Source organism: Apium graveolens, chromosome 5 (assembly GCF_009905375.1).
Source record: "Apium graveolens cultivar Ventura chromosome 5, ASM990537v1, whole genome shotgun sequence".
Lineage (NCBI taxonomy): Eukaryota > Viridiplantae > Streptophyta > Magnoliopsida > Apiales > Apiaceae > Apium > Apium graveolens.
In genome coordinates, this window is record NC_133651.1 from 104,841,945 (window position 1) to 104,864,973 (window position 23,029).

The 23,029-nt window shown below is 36.6% G+C and overlaps 1 non-coding gene across 1 annotated transcript; it reads right to left on the reverse strand.

Moving 5' to 3' along the window:
• Nucleotides 1-5,385: 5,385 nt before the first annotated feature.
• On the reverse strand, nt 5,386-5,492 carry LOC141663261 (small nucleolar RNA R71). Its single transcript, XR_012551339.1, has one exon. It is a non-coding gene; the product is annotated as a small nucleolar RNA R71 (small nucleolar RNA).
• Between the last annotated feature and the right edge of the window lie 17,537 nt (nt 5,493-23,029).

Genomic DNA, 23,029 nt, shown 5'->3' on the forward strand with positions numbered 1-23,029 from the left:
TTATCACGTAACTGTTCATACAGCTACACAGTCTCACCAACATACTCTATATTAGACATCCAGTTATGCTCGACATATCCTCACTAGCACTTCTACCCAAATGATAACAATTCCTGACTCGTAATTATACGTATTATTATAACTTACATAGCAATTAAGGTTCATACATTCACAACTTGGTTCGAGAATCACTTTCAAAATATACATATACTCGTTGCTTCGAAGTCAGGGTTGTTAGCTATTATACCACATATTTGATCATGACACATAATTAACTCTAGCAAAATATTTATAATTTTATAGGTATACACGTCTGACTAGTAGTCCCGATAATCACATGATATGTTCCCGCATTTTCGAATTTAATTTTCTGGGAAATCGGGAAGCACCTCCTCTATTTTTTGGCCTAACCGTCGAAACATAATCGACGTCTTAATCAACAAACAACCCAACAATTAGTCCAACAATCAGAATTCACCATCCAAAATACGTGCTCGACTCCGAGATAAATAACCAACTTTTGTTTCAAAAATAATTTTACGAGTTAAATTAATGTTTTAAAAACTTTTAGGACTCGGAATTAATTCGTCACGGTTCACCGTCAGCTCATCGAAATTCATCACTGACGGCGGCGTATCTCGGAGGTACCCGATACGGATGCCCGTCACGATTTTTACCGATGAATATTAATTATTCCCGCACGAATAAATTATTTCACGAATTGTAATCAATAATTTTTTGCAGAATTAATAAAAATTCAAATCACGATTTAACCGAACCAAGGCAACAGGAAAACCAGGATACACACGCGCATACGCGCAGCGAACCCACGCCGCCACACCTCACCGGAATTCGGGAGGCGGCAACATAGCAAGAACACAACAAATCATAGCCCCCTTGACTGATTACATGCATATACATACAAGTATATGTATATAATAATCACAGGAACCAGATGACTGAACCACGCACACACAACCGCCACAGACCAAGTCAGAACAGGGTCGGCGGCCGGAAACAGATGAGCAAGGCGGCGTTTATCTGAAACCGAAGGAGAAAATAAAAGAAGGGAGAAGAATTAAAAGAGAATTAGGGGGAGAAAGAAAGAAACTAATCGAGATGGCAATTACAGTGAATCGAGAGAGAAAGAGAGTAATGCTGGATAGATAAGGAGAGAGATAAGAGTTGAGGATAAGTATAATTGTAGTTATCTGCTTACGTATCCCACTAATCTGATTTTGCACCGTAATTTATAAATCTAACGAATACTAGGGTAAAAATTAACCCTTAAAATACTAAAATAGTTTTAAAATATCATAAATAATTCAAAGTTATTAAAAATAATTTTTTCATAATTTTCAACTTATTTTTGAATTGCACTTTATACCCGCAATTTACGATTAAACGAATCAACGCGCGGGTGAAATTAATCCCAAAAATTTCCGAAATAATTTTAAAATTCTCGGAATATTCCAAACTTAATAAAATATGTGTTTCGTGATTTTTAAAACATTCTGGAATTAAATACTGATTTTAAAAGTAAATGTAATTAGAAAATCATTTAAAGATAAATAATTGACGAAATATTGATTTCTAAATTTTATAAAATCCGAAAAATAATTATTAAAATTATAAAGTCATAAAAACAATTTTAGGGAAATTCCAAATATTTATGAAAATAAAATCGCAATATAACCACTTTAAAATTGAACACAATTCAATGCAGCTCAATAATTAATTACACGGATATTCCCTGTAAACCAATAACCACATATAAATCATAACTAAACATCTCATAACTGAGAGGACAAATACACATATTTTATCTATTTAATTATTCTATAATTACACTTAGAATAATACAAAAATACGAGTCGTTATACTGAGACATTTACTCACCCTGTTCCAGCTTATCAAATTCTAGCTGAACAGGGCAATGAGGCTGCTGAGAGAGCCTTAAACTTGGTGCACACAACAACTTCTACGCTAAGATCAAAGGATACAATCAACTCACTTCCACCTACAGCTGATGATGACTGTGAGTTAGATTCTAGCGGTACATTTGGAGATGCTTCAAATAAGGAAGATGATGGCATGGACATAGGGGGAGATGCAGGACCTAGCACAAGCACAAGCACTCAAGCCTGGATGTTTAGCAAGGACTCCAGTGACCATCATTTTAAATCAACTCTATTCTAACTTATCCATCAAACTCAAACAACTCTTCAAGCCACTATAGATGCCAATACCAAAAGCCTTCTCCAAGCCCATCTTGAATCTCTACAACTAAACAAGGTTTAATCTCTCAAATAGAGTCAAGATGTGGATGACATCAAGACAAATATTGTTGAAGCTACAATGAGAGACATTCACCAGAAAATTAGGAAGCAAAATTGATTCTTTGGACACTAGGTTGACAGCACTGGAAAATTCAATTACAAAGATCCAGATCAACCAAGTTCATCAATCACTCCTTCTTCAGAAATTGGCGGCTGCTCAAAATTCAACCCCTGCCTTACTTGATTATAACAAAAAGGGGGAGAAAGATTCCATTGTCCAAGCTAGTGAGGGGGAGAAAGATGTGCACATTCAAGTCAGCAAAGTGATTGTTCCAGCAATTACTTTCTCTAAGCCACAAGTTCTAGATAGTATTGACTTGATCAATATTACAGCAACTGAGCTCAGGCTGAATGAACAAATAAAGTAGATTGATGAAAGGATTAAAAAGGTTTTTGGTCCAATTTCAAAGCAAGATAAATCTGTGAAACACTTCACATAATTGAAACAATTTCCTATCAGTGAAATGAGCTTGAGGAATATGGAGAGAGGTCAAACCTCTTCTAGAAGAAAATCAAAGGCCAATGTGACCTTGAAGCCCAAGAAACATTCATCAAAACATTCTACCAAGAATCCTTTGGACCTAGTCTATGCAACTCCTCAGCCTGATGAAAAGAAATTGCTTGGTCATTCTATTACAAATATCAAAGATCCAGGAGATTCAGTTTTAAAGAAAAGGATATCAAAGGTCTACATGCATGGAAAAGAAATTTGTGTGATGGCTGGAAATCCACAATTTGCAGAAGCCAAGAAAGAAGAGAAACTAAGACTCAAGCATTAGAAAAGGCAGGCTGCCTTAGAAGCTAAGAATAAAGCTGAAAAGTTTGCTACCAAATCAGAAATTCAGAAGCCTGTCACAAAGACTGAAACTAAGAAGAGTGAAGAACCAAAGCAGAAAACTGGAAAAAAATGAGAAAGGAAAAAGCCAAAAAGAAGCTGGAATTTGAAGAAAAAGAAGAGAAAGAAGATGAACCTGAGCCTACCTATTGAGTGGCATTTATGACACTTTATAATGCTCTATTAAGTATTGAATTGATGCGTTTGTACTCAAGTTGTTAAGTGTTTTAATGTGTTTTCTAGTGTTTTTGCATTTCAGTCATTATCTAGGTATTCAGGTGAATTAGCATTATTGTGATGCTAATTTGGTGTTAAGCTGGTGTTGGAATAAAAGCTCGTGGAAAGCCGGCTCGAAGCAGCAAGGAAAAGAAGAAATCAGAAGTTTTTTCCAGAAGTACGGCGCGCCCGCACTGGTCAAGCGCGCGGTCGTGCCGGGTTGGGATTGCAAAATCCTGATTATATTCTAAGTACGATTGAAGAACTTCTATCTTGCTTGGGGCTGCTATATATATTCAAATAAAGGATATTTTCAAGAGAGAGACGTACCAGAGCACAAGGAGAGCCATAAGAAGACCGTTTTAGAACGATTCAACAAAGACGAAGAAGATCTTGTTTTTACTTGTAAATCTTTGTTCTAAGTTGTAACTTGGATGCTAGTTTCTTATTTGTGAACCTTACTCTTGTTTCATGCTTGGTTTTTTATTTATTCAGTATAAAGACTACGTTTATTATACCATGCTTTCATCGGAACCCACGTTGATGATGAGTCCGATTAAGGGCTAATTGTTATCGTGGGGTTCTAGAGGATTTATTTATGGATTTCTTTAGTTAAATTATTCGATACCTTAGTGTGTGGTGATTGTATGATAACCTAGTATTGGTTGTGCTTATTCGTCTTATAAGAGTCGCAAACTTATAAGATAGTGTGTTAATCTTTAATGAAGCGATAGTGAATTTAAGGATTTAGAACTTGCCATGCTAACATAGGTTCATGTGTTATTATTATGCATGATTCGTAGGTAATTTTAACCATCTTACTTGCCCTGTGTAATCATGATAGATAACTTGTGCTTTAAACCTTTATGTTGTCAAATTCTATAGACATACAGGGTCTCTATAATTGGTGACTATTCAACTTCTATCTCTTTTGTGGATGTCTGGTAGTATGTTATTCGTGTAACGAAAGTTGGCGTTTATCATTTTCGTGTTATCTGATTAGTATCATCACCATTGCATGCTAAGGTTAAGAATAATAAGGCTATTGAATAAAGTATTTAATGAAGTTAGAATCCCATGTTTGTCATATATATTAATTCAGTTAATCTTATTCTCGTAATTATGATTGTTAGCGCACTTCTTAGTTATAAATAATCTCAACTTGTTATAGTCTTAGCATTGGATAATAACCATATTATCGGTGCATAAGTGCATAAATTACATAGTTAACCAAGCCAGTCTCTGTGGGAACAAACTAGAAATAATTCTATATTACTTGCAAACGCGTATACTTGCGTGTATTATTAGCGCGTGTTTAGCGACTAACAAGTTTTTGGTGTCGCTGCCGGAGAGTGCAGTGTTAATTTTTAGTTTATGTGTTTCTCATTAGTGGTCGTTAAAGTCCATTGACTAGGACATTGTTACTCATCTGTTTTCTTTTCTTATTTTAGGTACTCTAGCGAGCGTGTATGCATATGCATTCGCGGTCTAATAAGAGAACTCTGGATAAAGCCGAGGAAGAAGTTGTAGTGGTTCGAAGGGAAGTTTTTGAAGAGGAAGAGAATCTAGAAGAAGAAGAGAAAGTCGAGGAACCAATTTTAGTGGTGATGGGAGATCAAACAGAAAATCCTAAGGCCTTGACTGACTACTCTCGGCCTAAGATCAATGACATTCAGTCGAGCATCATCAGACCATCCATCTCGACTAACACTTTTGAGACCAATTCAAGCACGATTCAGATGATACAGAACTCAGTTCAGTTTGGGGTTCTCCTACTGAAAACCCCAACATGCACATCAGGGATTTCATCGAGATCTGCGATACTTTAAGTTCAATGGTGTGACTGAAGATGCTACTAAGCTGTGACTATTCCCATTCTCTTTGAGGAACAAAGTAAAGTGCCGGTTACATTCTCTACCACCAGGGTCTATCACCACCTGGGAAGATTTGGTAAAAAAGTTTCTCACTAAATTCTTTCCTATGGCGAAGACTGTTGTAATCAGGAATGCTCTTACTCAGTTTGCTTAGCAAACTGGAGAATCTCTGTGTGAGGCTTGGGATCAATATAAGGAGATGCTAAGGAGATGCCCACACCATGGCATGCCTGATTGGATGATTATAAACTATTTTTACAATGGATTGGGTGCTACTTATAGACCCATGCTTGATGCAGCATCAGGAGGAGCCTTGTGGGCTAAGAGCTACGATGAAGCCTATGAATTGATTGAACTGATGGCTTCCAATGAATACCAGAATCCTTCCCAGAGACTAACTCAGGGAAAAGTATCAAGAATTCTGGAGTTGGATGCAACAACTGCTATAGCTGCCCAACTTAAAGTTTTGACGATGAAGGTGGACACTTTGACTAATTATGGAGTTAATCAGATCACTAGTATGTGTGAGCTTTGTGCGGGGGCACATGAAACTGAGCAGTGTGCTATTTCTAGTGAATCAACTCAATTTGTGAGCAACTTTCAGAGATTACAACAACAAGTTCCAGCCACTTATCATTCAAATAACCGCAATCATCCTAACTTCAGCTAAGTAACAATCAGAATGTGGTGCAACAATCTTATCAGCCATATACGACAATGCAGTATAACCCTCCTGGTTTTCAGCAACCGCAATATGCCCCGAAGTAACAACTTCAACTTCAGTAGTTACCTCAAGCTAATGAAAAATCTGAATTGGAGGAGTTGAGACTCATGTGCAAGAGCCAAGATATCTCTATCAAGACCTTGGAGAATCAGATTGGGCAAATTGCTAATGCATTACTAAACCGTCAACCTGGCACGCTTCCGAGTGATACTGAAGTGCCAGGCAATAAGGAAGCTCAGGAGCATGTTAAAACAATCACATTGAGGTCTGGTAAAGTTGTGAATCAAGGAAGGAAGGAAGCAAAGTGGAACCAAGGAAGACTACTATTGAGCACACTCCTCTTGAGGGTAATACATGGGAGAAACATATCTATCCCCCACCTCCTTTTCCAAAGAGGCTACAGAAGAAGAAACTGGATAAGCAGTTTGCGAAGATTCTGGAGGTGTTCAAGAAACATCACATCAACTTACCTTTCGCTGAAGCTCTTGAGCAAATGCCTAGTTATGCGAAGTTCATGAAAGGTATTCTCTCTAGGAAGGTGAAGCTTGATGACTAAGAGATTGTTGCTCTCACAGAGGAATGCAGTGTTGTGCTGCAACATAAATTGCCTCTGAAGCTTAAAGATTCTGGAAGCTTCACTATTCCTTGTACCATTGAAAAGGTGTCATTTGATAAGTGTCTATGTGACTTGGGAGCTAGCATAAATATGACGCCCTTGTCAATCTTCAGAAAGTTGAACTTGCCTAATCCAAAGCCTACATAAATGACTTTGCAGTTGGCCGATCGTTCTATTACATATCCGCAAGGTATTATGGAGGATGTTTTGGTCAAGGTTGATAAACTCATTTTCCCTGCTGATTTTTTAATTCTTGATTTCGAGGAGGATAAGAAAATTCACATAATCTTGGGAAGACCTTTCTTGGCTACTGGCCGAACCTTGATAGATGTGTAGAAAGGTGAGCTTACCATGCGAGTGATGGATCAGGATGTGACTTTTATTGTGTTCAATGCCATGAAATTCCCTACAGAAAATGAGGTGTGTTTTAAGGTAGAAATGGTCGACACTGTGGTTAATTCTAAACTCGATCGTTTGCTAAGGTTCGATGCCTTAAAGAAGGCCTTATTGGGGAATTCTGATAGCGAAGATGACGAGGTTGATGAGTACTTGCAATTTTTGAATGCTTCCCCCTGGAAGCGAAAGATGGATATGCCTTTTGAATCTCTTGGATTGGAGGAGTTGAAAAGTTCTCTGAAATGCCTCAAGCCATCTATTGAGGAAGCTCCTACTCTTGAGCTTAAATCTTTACCTGAACATTTAAGGTATACATTTTTTGGTGATGCGTCTACTTTTCCTGTTATTATTGCAACTGACCTTTCAGGTACCGATGAGGAGAAGCTTTTGAGAATTCTTAGAGAGTTCAAATCGGCATTTGGTTGAACTATAGCAGATATCAAGGAAATCAGCCATTCTTATTGTATGCACAAAATTCTACTAGAGAAAGGAAACAAGCCTACTGTTGAGCAATAGAGAAGGCTAAATCCGATCATGAAAGAGGTTGTGAATAAGGAAATCCTCAAGTGGCTAGATGCAGGGATCATCTATCCTATTTCTGACAGTTTATGGGTGAGCGCAGTTCAGTGTGTGTTAAATAAAGGTGATATCACTGTAGTAGCAAATGAGAAGAATGAGCTTATTCCTACACGAACAGTCACGGGATGGAGAGTTTGCATGGATTATAGGAAGCTGAACAAGGCTACAAGGAAGGATCACTTCCCTCTTCCTTTCATTGATCAGATGTTTGATAGACTAGCTGGGCATGATTACTATTGTCTTCTGGATGGCTATTCAGGATATAATCATATTTGTGTCGCTCCGGAAGATCAAGATAAGACTACATTCATATGTCCTTTCGGCACTTTTACATTTCGAAGAGTTTCTTTTGGGCTATGTGGAGCGCCATCCACTTTTCAGAGATGTATGATGACTATCTTCTCTGATATGATTGGAAATAACGTAAAAGTGTTCATGGATGATTTCTCGGTCTTTGGAACTTCTTATGATGAATGCTTGCAAAATCTGGGGTTAGTATTGAAAAGGTGCATTAAGACCAACTTGGTTCTCAATTGGGAGAAATGTCATTTTATGATGCGCCAAGGTATCATTCTTGGTCACAAGGTTTCTAGCAAGGGGCTTGAGGTGGACAAGGACAAGGTGGGGGTGATCGAAAAATCTTCCTCCACCCATATATGTTAAGGAAATTCGCAGTTTTCTTGGTCATGCGGGTTTCTATAGGCGTTTCATCAAGGACTTCTCGAAGATTTCGAAGTCGTCATCTAATTTTCTAGAAAAAGACGTTCCTTTCAAGTTTGATGACGAGTGCCTTGCTGCTTTTGATACATTGAAGAAGAGTTTGATTACGGCACCTGTCATACCTGTACCTGATTGGTCTGAACCATTTGAAATGATGTGCGATGGAAGTAACTATGCAGTTGGAGCAGTTCTTGGGCAACGCAAGAACAACATATTTCATGTAGTCTACTATGCTATTAAGACTCTTAATGGTGCTCAACTGAATTACACCACTACTAAGAAAGAACTTTTGGCTATCATCTATGGTTTTGAGAAATTTCGATCGTATCTACTTGGGACGAAGGTGACAGTTTCACTGATCGCGCAACAATTCGATATCTTGTCTCGAATAAGGACTCGAAGCCAAGGTTGATTCGATGGGTTCTTTTACTTCAGGAGTTTGAGGTAGAGATCAAGAACATAAAAGGGACTAAAAATTAAGTTGTCGATCATCTCTTACGTTTAGAGGATCCAATTGCTACTCCACAAGATAAGTCTTTAATTAACGAGTCTTTTCCCGATGAACAGTTATTTGGAGTGCAAGCAGAAGAACCGTGGTTTGTCGATATTGTGAACTACCTTGTAAGTAATGTTATACCTCCAGAGTTGACTCCCGCTCAAAGTAAGAAGTTTCTACATGAAGTGAAGTGGTATATGTGGCGCCCTCCAAACCCGGGTCAGAAGTTTGGGGTCCACACACACACACGCCTTATTTATAACCTGCTTATAACAATAATAAAGATAACAATAATATGCAGTGACCCTATTTACCAACTACCACGGATCGCAACAGGTTAAAGTATGCACACAAGCCACATATCTACTTATATTACATACTGTTCAAATCCCAACTATTCTAAACTCAAAACTGAGTATTAAACATTATTACAAACATTTACAGACTTAAATTATCCAAAAAGAAACCTACTTGCTTAGCTCGATCAACCTGAACCCCTAGCTCTCGCGCTGTACTGGGGATATGCGGTACCAACTGGTTCCTTCTTAACTGGAAAAGAACAGAAACAATATCGCACAAATGAGCTAACTAGCTCAGTAAGTCACAATGATAAAACTGAGAATAATGATCATCAAGTGAACATGATTATGATATGTAGTGAACAATGGATTATGATTTATAATTGGATATTAGATTTTCATGTTAAAAACCAAGGTTAGGCTGCTGATCAGTCATGCACTAACCCCGAGTAAAGCACACAGCACTGCTCTAACTACTGGATCCAAGGCACACATTGGCCTAACTTGACCATTATATGGTCTGACCACGAATCTGGTCCACAATTTTATAAAAACAATCCAATTCTAACATAATAACAGAATAAGCAATAATAATCAATAACCAGAATCATTAACAACAATGAGTGTTTAACAATGAAAGGGTTTCAATCCTTCTAAGGATCAATAAGGTAATTTCAAAGCTTGGATGATGGGTAATGAAAGAATTGGATAACAAAGGAATCAATATTTCAGGGTTTCAAGGATTTGGTCTTTCAAAGCATAAAATACAAAGATTTGAATGTGTAAGCAATCTGGTTCAGTATTTAATATTTAGTTTGTATGTATTTGTGGAGTAGGATCGTATACTTGAGGTTCGTGTTTGGGTATACAACAATCAATGGTCTAGAAAGAATCAGGTTACAGCTCAAGATCAATAACTGGAATCAAGGTTTAGGGTACAGTGCTTCAAAGCACTTGCAATATCAATAAAACTATCAAGTACTACAATATCTCGAGAAAGTTCAGAATACTTGCCTGGTATTAGCTTACTACACTGCACTCGCTTCCAATCACAATCGTCTTACTCTTCAACTACCTGTTTCCCTTTCCTACGCCTTGCCTCTTCTGCTCACATATCATAAGCATCTATCAATAATCAACTCATAGAGTTCTATTCAACACATACTTCTATCTACCCTTCGTTTTACCCAAATCCGATTAACGGATTGAAAGTTATGCAATAATCAAGTAAACACCGAATATATAGGCTGATAGTCAATCAATAAGTCACATATAGCACATAATACATCACGTAATCAATGATATATTATTTATAAAGAAGTCTCGGGTCATAAATAGGCTTTTTGGTATTTAAAATGATTTTTAAAATATTTTTCGGAATTAAAATGGGTCGTTGGATCAATTTCGGGTTAATAAACAGGGTTCGGTTGGCCAATTCTGGCTCCGAAACAATTTTATACTAATTATCGAGCCTTGTAAATAATTTAGAATAATATTTTAAAGCTCAAAACTATTTTTCGGAATTTTTAAATCATTTTTAAATAATTAAATCTAATTAAATAATTAACTAAAATCAATTAATAATTAATTAAATCAATTAATCAATTAATTTTCAAATTAATTGACCAATTAATCAATTTAAAATTAACTAAAATTAATTAACTAATTAATTCAGATTTATTTTTGAATTAAAAAATAATTTCAGAATTAAAATACTAATTTTTAGAATTTTCAGAAATTAAAAGTGAATTTTTATAATAAAAATAAATAGGAAATATGATTTTTAAACATTTTTAAAACAGGAATCCTAAATTTGCCAAGTCTGGAAACTTCAGGGACCAAACTGCATCATTTTCAAAATTATAGGTACTAAACTGTAATTTTCCAGTTCCAGTCGCCGGAAAAGTCGGGGGTGGCCGGAGAACTCACCTCCGGCATCCTCCCACCACCATCACCTCCAGAATTAAACTACAGATTACCAGGAACATATCCATGCAAACAAATCATTCTAATCATCCCTGTTCTGGCCGGAAATTGGCCAAGAACATTGCCGGTTTCCGACGAACATCGGAAATTTTAAAAACACAACTCCCTACGATTCAAGCATCCTCTGTTAACGAGCTATATATCAATCGATTGCAAATTTCATAAGGAACACAACCCACTATAAATCAACAGTTAATAACCCCTGAATCAAGAACCCCCAAATTTCAATTGAAAACATTCATACGGGTTATTAACCGTAATTTTGAAATTCGAAAATTAAACTCAATTTTGAACATGTTATTGAACTCCAAATAAGACGTATAATATATCAAAATCACCAGGAAAACAAGCTCTACAACATGCAATCATCAAATCATACAAACAATCATCCGAACAAAAATTCATATTTTTAATAAATTTAATTCGAAAATAAATAAAATTATAGAAAATAAACCTTGATTTCTGCAGTAAAACAAAGCTCAGAATCTGGTAGAACACTTCAAATCCTTCATTTTGGTTACTCAAGCTTTAAAAACAGAGATTGGTAACGCCTTCGTTTTGCTGTTTGATTCTTAGAACAGTTTATGTAATTAGGGTTTTTCTCTGAAAATTATAAAATTAACTATCTGCAAATGATTTTGATACGAAATAAAATACGGTAAAAGGCTATTTATAATTACGGAAAATTAGTATCCCGTTGGATCATTTCGGATATAAAACAGTACGTTTATTTATAAAAACTGATCCAAAAGGTATCGGTTTTCCGGATAATTATCCAAATCAGTACAATTTGTACTGCGGTCTTGGTCTCAGTGCCTGATTACACGTACTACGAAATGATAATTGGGATAGTTTAATAAAAAGCTCCCGTTTATCGATAATACGGGTTTTATTGATTTACCGAAACGAATATTGTATCAAAAATGTTGCGCCGGGACCCGCGCAGAACAAACCGTACGCCGGATCGAAAAAGTCGAAACATGGAATATGCTCGGAATATTACAATTAGGTTAGGAAGGAGTTCTCGGAAGAGTTTCGGGTTCCAAAAATGTAACAACGGATGACGTCGATTGGTTCCCGTTTTTATAAAATAGATTTTAAATACTCGAAAAAAGATTTTATAAATTTCATATGATCCTTATAAATCCATAAATCAACATAAAAATAATTAGGAAGATATGACAATTATCTATATTTTATTTTGGACATATAAAAATTAAAATACTCAATTAATATTATTTTTGAATATCCAAGTACAGATAACACTTAACAATTAACTCACAAAATAGATACTGAACACACATAATAATTATTTAATAGCAAAAATAATTACACGATATATCCCGGATATTACAGTATATATGGGATGAGCCATTTCTTTTTTGCCAAGGATCTGACCAAATTATTAAGAGATGTATTCCCTACAGCGAAACGGGGGGAGGGGGGATCTTGCGAGATTGCCACTCAACGGCTTATGGAGGACATTATGATGGAGAAAAGACAATATCTTGTATTCTTCAAGCAGGTTTCTTTTGGCCAACTTTGTTTAAGGATGCTCATCAGTTCGTTTTGAAATGTAATCCATGTCAACGAGTGGGGAATATGTCTAAGTTTGATGAAATGCCTCTTAATGTGCTTCTCGAGGTCGAAGTCTTCGATGTTTGGGGAATTGACTTCATGGGGCCATTTGTCTCATCTTGTAACAATCAGTATATCTTGTTGGCAGTTGAATATCTGTCGAAATGGGTTGAAGTTAAGGTGTTGCCAACGAACGATGCAAAAGTAGTGCTTAATTTTCTTCATAAGCAGATATTCACAAGATTTGGAACTCCAAGAGTCATAATCACTGATGAGGGGTCGCATTTCTATAACCGCAAGTTCACTGCTATGATGCAAAGGTATAATGTGAATCATTGCATTACTACGGCTTATCATCCTCAGACGAATGGTCAAGCCGAGGTATCTAACAGGGAGATCAAGCGCATTTTAAAGGAAGTTGTGTGTCCATCGAGAAAATATTGGTCTTTGAAGCTTAATGAAGTTGTTTGGGCATATCGAACAGCATACAAGACGCCGCTAGGGATGTCACCATATCTGTTAGTTTATGGTAAGGGGTGTCATTTGCCGGTGGAGCTAGAGCATAAAGTGTATTGGGCTTTGAAGAAGTTGAATCTGGATTTGGATGCAGCTGGAAAGAAGAGGATGCTTCAATTGAATTAGCTCGACAAGTTTCGACTTCAAGCTTATGAGAACAATAAAATGTATAAGGAGAAAGTCAAGAGGTGTCACGATTGGGGTCTAGTGCTCAAATCATTTGTGCCGGGGCAACAAGTTCTTTTGTTCAACTCTCGTCTCCGTCTTTTTACTGGAAAATTGAAGTCAAGATGGTCAGGGCCATTTGTTGTCAAAACTGTGTTTTCACATGGAGCGGTGGTAATTTTTGAGAATGATCTGGGCCAAGCATTCAAGGTAAATGGTCAGAGGTTAAAGCATTACTATGGTGACACAGAAAACTGCGAGGTGGTTAGTGCCATTTTATTGTCTGTGTGATCTCGAGTTTCTACGTCAAGCTAACGATGTAAATCAAGCGCTTCATGGGAGGCAACCCAAGTTTGTTGTACATTAGTAAGTAGAGGAAGCAAGAAGAAAAGAGAAAATCACAAAAAAACCAGAAAAAGTGAAAAATTCAGGGCCAACTTCAGAAGCCTGGTGCGCGGCCACGCTGAAAACACAGAAACACTGCGCGCCCGTGCTGATCCAGCGCGTGGCCGCGCCGATTTGGCAGAAGTTGTGCGCGCCCGCGCTGTCCTAGTGTGCGCCCGCGCCATGGTCCCGACTCTGAAAAAAATAAAAAGTCAGTTTTGACAAGGAAAATCGGGATTTTTGTTACAAAATCAATTCCCAACCGAATTTTACTCCCCCACATCCCAAATTTCCCTCTCCAGATCAAACCCATTACTCCCATTATTCACATAATGAAATCCCACTTCTATTTCATATACAATTCTCTTTTCACCACCTATATATACATACACTCATACACAATCTTCTTCACCACTTCACAAATTCTCAAACACAAATTCTCTCTCAAATACAAAACTCTTATTCTCTCTACTCAAGTCCAATAGCACCCAAGAGAGGTAATAACACAAGTAAGCAGCAGCACCATCGATTCTTCAAGTGTGGGTGGTTTGAAGCCGAGGTTCTCTACTTCCGAGGCTGAAGCAGAGTATGCGAGGCTTCTCTCGTAGCCGATCATCAAGGAACGAGGTTTTCTGCCATCGGGGAAGGATGGTAAGCTATTGCAGATGATTCTGGAGATGGGCTGGGTACCCTTTTGTGAGGCACCCGCTGCTGTGCCCATGAGTGTTGTTCGTGAGTTCTATGCGAATGCGAAGGCTGAGAAGAATGGCTTCACGGTGGTGCGAGAAAGGACTATAGAGTACGTTGCGGAGGCTATTAGGACGGTGATTGAGCTACCCACGAGGAAGCCTGGGAGGACACTTGGAACGATAAGACTCTAGAGGACTTTGATCTGGATCTTATTGTGGCTATACTGTACCAACCCGATACTCACTGGAAGATCAAGAGGGGCACTACTAAGTATTCTACGTTCCCGGCTTCTAGCATGAACAAGTTTGCCCATGCATGGAACACGTTTATTTGTGCTAACATCATGTCATCTTCTCATGTGCATGAGATTACTGTGGAGCGTGCACGACTATTGTGGGGCATTCTTCAGGGCAATTATGTGGATCTGGGGATGGTGATTTATCAGGGGATTTTGAAGTTCTTGACAGGGAGTACCACAGGGTCTATTTCGTATGTGTCAGTTGTGACGAAGCTGTGCATGGCAGTTGGTGTTCATTGGCCCGCACACGAGCAGTTGCAGATCCCGAGTGCTCCTATTGATAACACTACTTTGGCTATGATGCAAGAATGGGATGGAGGCAAGCCCGATCTGAAGGGGCTTGGTTATACTTTTGACCACCTACCTCGTGGGAGGCCAGCTGCTGGGGCCACTCAGGCGAGCAGAACTGCTTGGAGATCTCAGCTAGGAGATGAGGTTGAGCCATCGCAGCAGGCACGTGAGGAGGAGGAAGGAGCTGATATGGGAGCTGGCATGAGCATGATGCAGTACAGGCATCTGGCTAGGAGGATGGATGTGATGCATGATATCCACAACAAATTTGCACGAAATCTCACCCAGGCATCGGGGACAGCTTTCAGAGCCACTGGTATTGACATCTAGTGGCCAGTATTTGGTGAGGTTTCCATGTATCTACCTCCGGACACACCTGACACTCCACCCGTTGAGGGTGAGGAGACTGATTCCAATTAGGTATGCCTGATTCCTTACTATTACCTTCACTGAGGACAGTGAATATTCTAAGTTTAGGGGTAGTAGTTGAAGGAATATATTTTTTTTGAGTCGCATATAATTGCATACTCATGATAGTTTAATTCATATAGTTGCATATTTTGAGTTGCATATTTTTCCATGTAGTTTTTTTATTTTTGGTAGTTTTTATGTTAGTTTGTTCACATAGTTCATGCATTTGCATTATGTTAGTCCCTAACAATACAACAAGAATTACAGAAAGGGGGGGTTGAATGTAATTTTGGCTACTTTTTGAGATTAATGAAAAATGGTTCTAACTTAATAATATATAAGTGTTTGATTTGCAAAGTGCGGAATGAAGAGTTAGATAAATTAAAACACAAGTAATAAAAACACAAGTCTTTAAAAACTTTCTGGTGGATTTGAATGTATCCACCAGATATATATATATATATCAAGAGAACCATGTGAAGCTTGAATAGCTCACAGCTGCTTACAAATATGAACAACTATACTTACAGAGAAATGTTACAAGATTCAGCTTACAATTATTTCTCTGAGAATGTAATTTCTTAGTCTTCTTGTTGTTCTACTTGCTTCTCTTGGTTTATATATCACCAAGATTACATAGTAATAAGACAAGATAATAAAACAAAACCTATCAAGCCTAATATCATGCTACTTCACTACTCTATTCCAGCATCTTTGAATATCTTCATAATAGCATGGAAACGGTAATGCTTCTTTGTTCTCAAAAGCCCAGCTGAATAGGCTGCCACATTCCTTTTACAAACACACGACGCATATGACTGTGTTATCACTGTCAATAGATATTTGAATTGATCATCTGTCGGGTACATGATTATCATCCGTCGGGTTGCCTTGTTGATCATCTGTCGGGTAGCTTTGTTGATCATCCATCGGGTAGCTATTTGACACTTGACTTTATTTTATTTATGTAGAATTATAAGACATCTTATATTTATAATTAATCAACCTATTCTGCATATTTAATTAAAGTCAACATGACTTATATGCTACTACAGAATCTATACAAAGGTGTTTGAAGAAATGTGCTACATGACTTATTGTTACATAAGCTACTCACTCGATGGATGTCAAATCATCATCCGTCGGGACTATATTGAGTCATCCGTCGGGACTATATCTGATCATCCATCGAGTGCTACATTTTTCACCAAGTTAAATCTACTAAGGTGTTTTGTTAATGTAATCATCAAGTTCACAACATATTCCCAACAATCTCCCCCAATTTATGCCTACTAGAATTGTAGCCATAAATTAAGAGAAACTTGATGATAACAAAACACCCTAAAAATACAGATTTAAAAGGTAGTAGATAAAACCAAAAAGTGCTGCATTATTTACTGAAAAATTTACAAGACAAAGTGTTCAAAGATTTGCTCACAATCATTTTCAAGGTGCTCCTCTAGTCTGAGCAAATTGATCTATTTCCTTGATTGTCTGGATTTCTTCCCAAGCCTCATGTTATTTTCTTCTATTTGATTTTGGAGCTGTCTGTGGAATTCATGTTCATCAGATTCTGAGAGATCTAGCATTCCTTGCATTTCCAGAAGAGTCTCATTGCTAGAGATGCTCAACTAGTCTTCAAATCTGAAGAATCTTCTAACTCCCTTATCATCCATGAATTCCATCAGCCAGTAGGGCCTTAGATGTAATAACCGGGAAAATTATGTCAATATTATGTGTAAATAAATACATATTATGTGTTTTATAAATTTAAAGTAATTGTTGCTTTGATATGAGATGTTATAACTGTTATGTGTGTTTCTGTGCGGGCCAGAAAAATTCTCGATTGATTAAAATATGTTTAAACTGCAATTATATGAACTTATCTGCAATCGGGACGCGTAATTATCAGCATCTTTATTAAGATACCTGTTTTATTTGATTTTATGCACGTTTGAATGTATTTTACGTGTTTTCGGGATTTTCTGGTAATTTAGGAATCGTTTTCGTTTTTCAAAAATCAAAGGACCGGGACAACAAATCCCACAAAATCCGTGTTTTATTTTTATAAAATTATTCATATTTCAAATACCCTTTATTTTTTATTTTTGAATTATTCGCAATTTTTGGAGAATTTTGATATTAATTTTGTATTTTATCGTTTTTAAAATTATTCCCCGTAATTATTATTTTGGGGCTTAATAATTGTAATTTAGGGATAAAAACACCCTTAATTTATTTTGGGGTATTTATTTTTCAGAAAATATAAATAGCCCATTAATCCTTTTATTCCATTTTTTTTATTAAAAACCAAAAATCAAGGAAAATTTTGGGGGTAAAATTTCTTCAAAAACAAAGAATCAGTGATTTTGGGAGTTGTAGGAATCCTCTGTTGATGCTCTTGTAACCAAAACGATCCTTGTTTCAAGCCCGATCTTTTGATACCAGAATCACGATCTGAGGTTAGGTAAATTGAAAAATCGATTTTGTGTTCTTGAGGCTTGAATTCGTTTTTTTTATTTAGAATGATTGTTGATTAATTTTGATGTTATAGATAGCTTTAAAATGATCTTTAGAATCAATTTATGTATTTGGTTGGTGTGTTTTAGTCCAGGAAAGGTAAAATCGAATTCTTGATTTTCTTGGATTTTGATTTTTTTTTTTAATTTTGATCAGAGGATTGTTGTTTGTGGTTATGGGTAATGATTGTGTTGATCTTAAGCTTCATTTTGCATTAAGAATCTTTGAATTTGGTGTTAAAACGAAGAAAATGGTGTTGGCCGGACTTGGAGCTCGGTTCGCCGTCTTCCATGGCTGTTAGAGCCGGAAATAACAAACTTTGGTTCGTGTTTCAGTGTTATCCCGATGTTCGAATTTCTGGGGAGACTACGTATTGATTTGGGCTTCGAAAACAGACTGAAATAATGCGAAATCTAGTAGTATAGCGTTGCCGGAACTCGGCCGGATTCCGAACCGACCACCGGAATCTGGGATTCCCAGATTTTCCGGCGAGTTCAGAGGAACTCCGGTCGTCCCCATCCCTCCCAGCCACCCATGGATCCAAACAACCCCTTCTCTGCTTGCCCAATGCTGTTTTTGTAATTTTCTTTTATTTTTAAATTCCAAATTTCTTTTCTTGTTTTTAAAAATCATTTACTTTATTTTTTTAAATCATTTACTTATTATTTATATTTCTAAAATTTATTCTATTAATTATTTTAAATTCCTAAAATTATTTTCTTTTACTATTTTCAAAAATCTATTTTGATTTAATTATTTATATTTTATTTTAGTTAATTATTTATGAATTTAATTAATTGATTAATATTATTTAATCAATTAATTTCATTTATAAATAGTTAAATAAATGTAAAGTATTTATAATTAATTCAACTAATTCCTAAAAATTATTTTTTAAACTTTTAAAAAATTATATTTTGGTTTTTAAAAGTCAATTAATATTATTATTAATTGATTTAAATCTATTTATTTCTTATTTTATTCATAATAAATAAACCTTTCGTCTGTTTAATACGAAACGAAGGCGTACAGACTCAAAAAAATATTGCGCTTCCAATAAAAATATTTTTAAAACCTAATTTCTTTTGTATTGCAATGTTATTTGATTTGTGTATCAGTTTAAGTTGGTATTTGATCGATAAATGCTAATATTGACCTGATTTTCATTCTGAACGCACTGAGACGTATCTTTTAATGATCTAACTTATGTGTTACATGAAATATGTGATTACGTGTTACACAAATGCCATGATTATATGTTACGTGATATGTATGCTATCTGTTTACAGTTTAAAATGCCATGCTTAGTTATAAACGATCGGGTAGATGTCAAGACGTATAGTTACGTCGATTGAGTTTGGTTTTGTCAATTAAGATAGTCCTTTTGTTTATAGAATCGAGTAGCAAGGAGTGTGGTCAAGTGTTAGACGGAGATAGATAGTAGCCAGCAGCTATAAACCAGAGTAATATTAAGAGGTTATCGAGCATACCAGGCAAGTACCCTAACTTCACTTATCGTTCAAGTGATGTTTATTTCGAATCATATTATGCAAATATTATATCTTCATTTATCATTCAATTGATATTAATTCTGAACTTGATTCTTTCAATTTCCATACTATTCTAAGTTCAGAATAGTTAAATGTTTTATATTTCGCTATAAATTACTCTATACAGTGGAACATTGAATTGAGATTAGCGAATAACTTATTGTCCTAGGTATTTCGCCATCGGTTGCTGAGATAACTCTGGACCATGAGAAATGGGGAGTTATATGATTAAGGATGTCATTTGATTCGGCTCCTTTAATCAAAATATTTTATGGATTGGATGAATGCATAAGTGACCGGGAGGGACGATCCAGCGGAGGGCTATTTCTATGTGTTATATGAAATATTATGACACCATTTTTCCCACAGGTAGGCATATTGCCTTTTTATTTCAGTACTCGTGTTTTGGGGACATGTTTCTATGAATCATGACCTTGTGTTATCACACGAGCTGATCATCATATGATAGTATGTCCGTCGGAGTTAGATTCCAATCTAAAAATTATCATTTATTATTGATAGATTGTGAAGTTTTTATTATTGATCAAATATTACTGATTTTATCTTGTTGTTCAATTATTATCAGAATGTGGTTTATCTTTTCAAGCACCTTTTATTCTGCTTGTTGAGCATTTCTTTCGCTCATACTTGTTTATCAATCTAATCTTTCAGCTAAGCCAGAACATGCTTGAGATCCAGGATTGATCAGAAGTCGAGTGCTTGTAGATAGTTGGAGTGTTTTCCAGGTCGACTGTTTTGGGATGCTTGGATAGTGTAGAGGTTTGTAATAAAATTTGAATAAATTGTAAAACTAATTAGACTTATGGCTTGTAATAAAAGTTGGTTTGTATTAGTGCATGTTCCATACTATTACCTGTGATCGATTCAGTGCATGCAAGGGGTCATATTTATTATATTATTCCACTGTGATTATTTTATTTTAATTTAGTGGCGAGTGACCCCCAGATCTAGACCCCGGGTTTGGAGGGCGTCACAGGTTGGTATCAGAGCTACAGGTTATGGTCACTGAAATATGCTTAGGATTGTCATAGATGAGTTATAGGAAGATCACATAAGATAGGCGCGTGTAGTTTAGCTTTTATAGAATTAAATTTAGGTTATTGGGCTAGGTTATAGTTAAGTTATGTAGGTTTCCTGTTTTGCGTTTAGCCTTAGGCCTTGTGTCATTGCCCTGCTATTTTGTTGGTTTATTTGAGATTTCAAACAAGGATTTAAAAGGTTTGGATAATTCGGAGTAAATTTTCTTTGTGTTATTATTCTCGAGATAATAAGCAGGAGTATGTGATAATCATGTCGCTTGTGTTAATATGGTAGCAAGTTTATGATATTTTGAGAAGAGATAATGTTTGAGAATTTTGATATGTTAAGGAATTGCTACATATTTGACACAATGCTTGATAGATTCTTATATATGTTGCTTGTTTCTTACCAGAATAATGGCACCAAAGAGAAGGAATAATTCAGGAGAGGATCGTACCGAGAGTCGGATGGATCCAGCGATTATCCAGATGATGGGACTGATGCAGCAGCAGATGTTGCATCTTATGCAGCAGCAACAACAGCAGCAACAATAACAGCAGCAGCAAGCAGCAGCACCACCTGCAGTGACTTTCAAGCAGTTCCAAGCAGTGAAGCCACCTGAGTTCAAGGGAAAGGCTGATCCCGTGGAAGCCAATGCATGGCTTAAGGAGATGGAAAAGGCTTTTGAATTAGTCGGAGCAGGAACTGAACAGAAGACCAAGTTTGCAAGCTACTTTCTGAAGGGCGAGGCGAACTATTGGTGGGAATCCACACGAGCATTGGAAGGAGGTGAGTTTATCACTTGGGAGAGGTTTACTGAGCTGTTTCTGGAAAAATATTTCCCGAGGTATATGAAGAACCAAATGGAGATCAAATTCTTGAACTTGACCCAGAGTGATCTTACTGTCGCGGAGTATGAAGCTAAGTTCACTGAGTTAGCAAGGTTTGTGCCAGACCAGGTTGACACAGACGAAATGAAAGCAAGAAGGTTTGAACAGGGATTGAAGTTTTGGATTCAGAACAGAGTGGCCATGTTTGAATTAACTTCATATGTGGCAGTGGTTCAGAAAGCAATGGTGATCGAAAGTAAAAGTGACATTTCTCAGAAAGGAAAGGATGGGAAGAAAAGGAAAATGGAAACCTCAGAAGGAGGTCAGCAGTCAAGTAATTTTCAGGGCCGTTTCAACAAAAGGCCAGAATTTCAGGGTAATAGGAATGTGGGATTCAGAAGACCACAATCAGGAAATGGAGGACAAGGCAACCATTTTCAGAATTCAAACTGTGATGCCCTCCAAACCCGGGGTCTAGATTTGGGGGTCACTTGCCACTAAATTATAATAAAATAATCACAGCGGAATAATATAATAAATACGACCCCTTTACCTGCACTGGATCGATCACAGGTTATAGTATGGAACATGCACTAATACAAATCAAGTATTATTACAAACCATAAGTCTAATTAGTTTTACAGATTATTCAAATTTTATTACAAACCTCTAGACTATCCAAGCGTCCCAAAACAGTCTACCTGGAATACACACCACTATTTACAAGCACTCGACTCCTGACCAAACCTGGATCTCAAGCCTGCTCTGACTTAGCTAAAAGATTAGATTGATAAACAAGTATGAGCAAAAGAAATGCTCAGCAAGTAATATAAAATGTACTTGAAATGATAAACCACATTCTGATAATAACTGAACAAAAGGATAAAAGCAGTAATATTTGATCAGTAATAAAGCTTCACAAGCTATCAACAATAAACGAAATTTTTTTTTAGATTGGAATCTAACTCCGACGGACGTACTATCACATGCTGATCAGCCCGTGTGATAGCACAAGGTCATGAATCATAGAAACATGTACCCAAAATACGAGTACTCAAATAACAAGGCAATATACCCGCCTGTGGCAACAATGGTGTCATAATATTTCATACAACACGTAGAAATAACCCTTCGCTAGACCGTCCGTCCCGGTCACTTACGCATTCATCCAATCCATAAAACATTTTGATCAAAAGAGCCGAACCAAAGGACATCCTTAACCATATAACTCTCCATTTCTCATGGTCCAGAGTTATCTTAACAATTAATGGCGAAATAACTAGAATAATTAGTTATTCGCTAACCTCAATTCAACATTCCACTGTATAGAGTAATTTATAGCAAAATATAAAACGTTTAACCATTCTGAACTTAGAATAGTATGGAAATCGAAAGAATAAAGTTCAGAGTCAATATCAATTGAATGATAAATAAAGATATAGGTACTTGCATAATATGATTCGAAATAAATGTCACCTGAACAATAAGTGAAGTTAATGGTACTTGCCTGGTATGCTCGATAACCTCTTACTATAACTCTGCTTATAGCTGCTGGGTACTATCTCCGTCTAACCCTTAACTGCACTCCTTGCTACTTGATTCTATAAACAAAAGGACTATCTTAATTGACAGAACTAAACTCAATCGACGTAACCATACGTCTTGACATCTACCC